Below are 6,509 nucleotides of genomic sequence, written 5' to 3'. Positions count from 1 at the left end.
CGTAAACCTCTTGGTAAGTCCACTAGTCAGGAATGTGAAAAATAGGTGTTTTTCACGTTTAACGTCTATTTATAATAAACACGCAGACCGATGAAATACAAAATCGCTTGTTTTAGATTGAGCCTGATTTGTGAAAACTTTCACAATAGTAATTTTATAGTAAATACCATAGTGTTTTTGAATCATACTATAGTAAAGTACTTGAATTCATTTGTTGTGGTAATTCAATAGTTGCTGTGGTAATATAATAACAAATTAATTTCCAATACTGTACTAAGTTTTCTACAACTATAGGGTATATTATACTACAATATACACTACAGTTTACTGTAGTAAAAACTAAGTATACTACAGTATTTATTACATTTTATCAGTTCACTATAGTTAATACTACAGTATGCTGTAGCATTCATTAACAAAGTGCTGTAAATATTATAATATATACAGTATACTACAACTTACTATAGTATTTTTTTCACCTGGGATTGTATCACGTTTCACTGTCTCTCATTGCTCTGTTCCCTTTTTTGTGTGTAATAATGTCATACTGTGCTGTTCAGATGAATAACGGTCCAATCCATTAGGTAAATGAGCTTGTGTGTTAAAGAATGGTCATCTAGCCAGGTCATACTAGACTCAAATAGACTGTTGTGATTTTTTTTTCACAGTGCAGTTTGGGTCAGTTAACACTTCCCTAGGTAGAGTCTGCATTATTGTTGTGTATAGATAGCATTATTGTCTATAGCGTTTCATTATCTGGCATCATTGGCAACCCCAAAATTGTTCCAAAGAAATTGAAAATGAAAGTTTATAGCCAGTTTTTCATTTGGTTCATTTTGATGGTGCGAATTGAACACAGAACTGCGAAGCGTTACACGGACTGCTGGAGCCTATCCAACTATAACCATTTAAATCTTCATTATTCAAAACTGTTCAATTATTGTTCAGTTTTAAAGCCAACCACTCTATTGTTGATATGCAGCAGGACAACTTTCATTGGCAGCTCCTTGATGTCTTCCATAGTACTGGTGTACAGCTGCAATTGAACTTTATATACGTTGTCACTGCTGCTTAGGATCTGGCAGGTGCCGTCGATCTCTGTAACCCCTACAACCTCGATTTCCATTAGTCAGATAGATAGATTTGAGAAGTTAAAACACCTTTAATACAAATTATTTCCACTTATAAAACATTTTTAAAAAATACCTTTAAAATGACATAAATTGAGTAAAAAGAAGTTATCTACAACAGAGCACCAAACCACCGTTGTAGTGTAAATGAACGGCCAGCATAAAAAGTTTTCTGTTTTTGATTGAAAATGGTGTAGTGTAAACGGCCCCTAAATTTAATAACTCATGTTCTTTACAATGAAAATGAATCAACACTGAACTTAAGCTGGACAATGAGTTTCCTCTAGAGCTGCTGTACAGCCAAAACAATCTTTGTTGCATTATTTTCCTGCTATCACTGTAAAGCTGCTTCGAAACAATCTGTATTGTAAAAAGCGCCATATAAATAAAGGTGACTTGACGTAGTCTCAGCCTCAACGTAGACGTCACTGAACGTCTGATGCATATGGCACACTTAACTGGAAACACTTCATGATTTTCGAAGTCGTCCTCTGATTGGTTGAATTCTACAGAATATCCAGGAGACGTGTGTCACGTTCTTTAACGGTCTGCCTGGAAACAAATGCCATGATGCCAAACCCCCTTGTGGAAGAAGAACGCCGTCGTGTTTACAACTGTGACAATGAGCTCTTACCAGGAACAACTAAACACTGGATTTTCAAAGGTATGTGAAGTTTGCGGCTCCACTGTTGCACTAAACTTGCACAATGTTCTTAAATTAATAATTTATTAGATGGACACTGATCTGTTATTGTAGGGACATCGACTTTAAATTTTCACGCCCCTAATCATGACATGGAACAAAACAAACTTTGATTGGATGCGTTACATGTCAGTCAAATGTCCTCTTGGTTGGTCCTTGGCCAATAAAAGCTGCGAAAGAGTCCAGACCTTCTGCCGTCAGTCTGAAGCTCTGGCTACGCGAGACTAGACTTGACGTAACAAATAACACTGAAATAAAAATGTAACGCCTGTACAAATACTAGAAATTGTGAAATAATGGAAATAACGGGGAATCATGCAACAGTAGATTTCATTTATCTATTATAACATCATTTTGTTTGCTTGGCTGTTTGTTAGAAATGTCCAGAAATTCACGTTATTCATCAGGTATGTGATGTTTGATTACCTCCAATTTACAGTCTTAAGCCAGACTTGACTACAGGAGTTTTAGGCTGATTTTTCCCTCCCAACATTTTTAGAAAAAAAACTGTCCAGGACATTGGTCCGTTCCAATGTTCGGCTCTGATAATCTAATATTATGAGGCGCTTACAGATCAAATCAGACGCATCGGGGCTGCTTAAATAATATCAAACATGTTTGATATTTAGGATTTTAAATTGGGATTATTACGGCTATGATTATGCCAGTACTTTCACAATAGCCAATGGGAGACAAGTCAACAAGTGAAATGAATGGTTCGACAACAAACAGGTGATAATTCAGTATCACACTACTTACATCACAGATAACACTACTCAAATTCACCACTGTAACTGTGTACAAACTCAAAACGAAGATTTCACAAGAATATCTTAATGGCAAATACAGTAAACTCATATAAAGTGTCAATTCCTCAGAATTTACAATTATTACTAGTCTTAGGGCACACTTTCGAGATAAAACAATTCACTTTATAAATCACACACACATGGTAGTGGCACCTACACATAAACACAAAACCACTGTCAGCATTCCCATCATGTGAATTCAAACACTACTACACAAAAATCAAATATAACATACACATAATATTATGCACATACACATTACATTTAAGACTTACCAAAATCTATTTTAGAGAGAAACCGTAATGCCGTTATGTCACATAAAATGACATAAAATCACCAATCATCCTGAACCCTAACCACAAAATACACATTTTACATACACGGGATGAAATGAACAATCTATTACACCAGATTAAATGATTATGATCACATTTACTCACGTAGATAATGGATTTAATCAAGGATGATACACATCTTGACACACTACCGGATTCGTCTCTCATGCACTGCTTAAGCCAGTGTCAGTTTTAACATTAACAGCAGTTTAACCAAACCAGAACAGAAACCAACACAAATCAGCTCCTTTTCTAACGATGACCATCTCTCATTTTCATCGACTCTAATGTCACTTGGTTGTGCATCCTGAGTACATGGACTCTTCAGGAGCTTTCCAGGTAAATCAAAGGGTACCTTCCAATTACTATCAGCAATTAAGATAGGTGGTTCATGGCCACAGCGAATGAAAGAAAAGTCATAGCTACATTTGGTCATTCCCCAGAAATGAAAAATGGCTTTCCTCAGGGTGTTGAATTGTTACTTAACTTGCATGCAGACTGCTTCTACAAACATTTGTGAAAGAATGGGTCGCTCTCAGGAGCTCAGTGAATTCAACTGTGGTACCGTGATAGGTTTTCACCTGTGCAATAAGTCCATTTGTGAAATTTCCTCACTACTAAATATTCCAGTCAACTGTTAGTGGTATCATAACAAAGTGGAAGCAATTGGGAACAACAGCAACTCAGCAATAAAGTGGTAGGCCACGTAAAAATCACAGCGCGGGGTCAGCGGCTGCTGAGGCACACAGTGTGCAGAAGTCGCCAACTTTCTGAAGAGTCAATAGCTACAGACCTCTAAACTTCATGTGGCCTTCAGATTAGCTGAAGAACAGTGCGTAGAGAGTTTCATGGAATGGGTTTCCATGGCCGAGCAGCTGCATCCAAGCCTTACATCACCAAGTGCAATGCAAAGCGTGGGATGCAGTGGTGTAAAGCACGCCACCACTGGACTCTACACACCCTGACAAAAGTCTTGTCGCCTATCCAAGTTGTAGGAACAACAAATAATAACTTGACTTCTAGTTGATCATTTGGAATCAGAAGTGGCTTATATGAAAGGCAAAGGCCTCTAGATTATGCTTATTTTACCAAAATAAAATCTTATGCCTTGATTTTTAATTATTTAATTAGGACAGAAAGGTCAGACTTTGCTTAGACAAGTCTTGTCACTTAACAGAAATAATGTACAGTACAGAACATAAAGTCATGGTGCAGTGGAAAAAGAATTAATATTGTGTATGGCTCCCATGAGCTTGGAGGACTGCACCCATACGTCTCGGCGATGACTCAAATAACTTATTAATAAAGTCATCTGGAATGGCAAAGAAAGCATTCTTGCAGGACTCCCAGAGTTCATCAAGATTCTTTGGTTTCATCTTCAATGCCTCCTCCTTCATCTTACCCCAGACATGCTCAATAATGTTCATGTCTGGTGACTGGGCTGGCCAATCCTGGAGCACCTTGACCTTCTTTGCTTCCAGGAACTTTGATGTGGAGGCTGAAGTATGAGAAGGAGCGCCATCCTGCTGAAGAATTTGCCCTCTCCTGTGGTTTGGAATGTAATGGGCAGCAAGAATGTCTTGATACCTCAGGCTATTGATGTTGCCATACACTCTGCAGATCTCTCGCATGCCTCCATACTGAATGTAACCCCAAACCATGATTTTTCCTCCACCGAACTTGACTGTTTTCTGTGTGAATCTTGAGTCCATGCGGGTTCCGATAGGTCTTCCGCAGTATTTGCGATGATTGGGATGCAGTTCAATAGATGATTCATCGGAAAAATGTCTGCCACTTCTGCCACTTTTCCACAGGCCATCCTTCCTGCAAGCTGTGGGCCTTGGCAAATGCAACACGATTTTTTAGTTGTCTTCTGTTTAATGCTGGTTTCTGAGCACTAATTCGGCCATTGAGACCACTGCATGACAGAATTCGACAAACTGTTCTTGTAGATACAGGGGTTTCTGGTGACCAATTGTTATGTAGAGCTCTGCTGCAGTTGAAAAGGGTTGGCCCTGGACTGTCGAACCAACAAACGGTCCTCTTGAACAGTTGTCTTACGGGGTCTGCCTGACCTGGGCCTGTCATGAACTTCACCAGTTTCTTCAAATCTTTTTCTTATCCTCTCCACTTGATGTTTAGATACATTAAAGATGTCTGCCACCTCAGCAGGAGACTTGGTCTTCAGGATCAGCACTTTGGTCTGTGGTTGAATCTTTGGCATGCTGTCAGAGGTCAGGATGCATTTCAAATGAAATGGGTGTGCTGGGGTTCTTCTTCTACACACCTGGGAATGTGTTAATTACAGTATTTGTCACAGGTGACGCTCTAATCTGTGATTGGTTGAATCCTTTAAAGATGTGACAAGACTTTTGTCTAAGCAAAGTCTGACCTTTCTGTCCTAATTAAATAATTAAAAATCAAGGCATGATAAGATTTTATTTTGGTAAAATAAGCATAATCTAGAGGCCTTTGCCTTTCATATAAGCCACTTCTGATTCCAAATGATCAACTAGAAGTTATTTTTTGTTGTTCCTACAACTTGGATAGGCGACAAGACTTTTGTCAGGGTGTGTAGAGCAGTGGAGACATGTTTTCTGTCTGGTAATCCGATGGACGAGTCTGGGTTTGGCGGTTGCCAGGAGAACGGTACTTGCCTGACTGCATTGTGCCAAGTGTAAAGTTTGGTGGAGGGGGGATTATGGTGTGGGGTTGTTTTTCAGGGGTTGGGCTTGGCCCCTTAGTTCCAGTGAAATAAATTCTTAATGCTTCAGCATACCAAGACATTTTGGACAATTTCATGCTCCCAACTTTGTGGGAATAGTTTGGGGATGGCCCCTTCCTGTTCCAACATGACTGCCACCAGTGCACAAAGCAAGGTCCATAAAGACATGGATGAGCAAGTTTGGTGTGGAGGAACTTGACTGGCCTGCACAGAGTCCTGACCTCAACCCCATAGAACACCTTTGGGATGAATTAGTGCGGAGACTGCGAGCCAGGCCTTCTCGCCAACATCACTGCCTGACCTCACAAATGCGCTTCTTGAAGAATGGTCAAAAATTCCCATAAACACACTCCTAAACCTTGTGGAAAGCCTTCCCAGAAGAGTTGAGGCTGTTATAGCTGCAAAAGGGTGGGGCAACTCCATATTAAACCCTACGGATTAAGAATGGGATGTCATTAAAGGTCATGTGCACGTAAAGGCAGGCGTCCCAAAACTTTTGGCAATACAGTGTACCTTAAAAGCACTATCTGGCTGAAGAATGTGGTGAAAATCCACCTGAAAAAAATCTAACATTGCGTTAGTTCAGGCAGGCCACGTCAGTCAAGCTTGAATCAGTTTTGACACTATCACAGTGATTCATTTAAATCTCCATTCATTCAGCCTCTCTTCTATTGTATGGCTGCATGCTACATCTAACTCCCCCCTCCATCCCCTACTCCACCTAGCTGGAAATCTGTAATGTCTGTAAAATCAATGAATCTGATATCTGTTTTGCGATTGTCTTTAAATTTCATTGTAAATCATCTT

Source organism: Ctenopharyngodon idella, chromosome 4 (assembly GCF_019924925.1).
Source record: "Ctenopharyngodon idella isolate HZGC_01 chromosome 4, HZGC01, whole genome shotgun sequence".
In the NCBI taxonomy this organism is placed as follows: domain Eukaryota; kingdom Metazoa; phylum Chordata; class Actinopteri; order Cypriniformes; family Xenocyprididae; genus Ctenopharyngodon; species Ctenopharyngodon idella.
The sequence above is the reverse complement of the archived record's forward strand: the minus strand, read 5'-3'. Positions refer to the sequence as shown.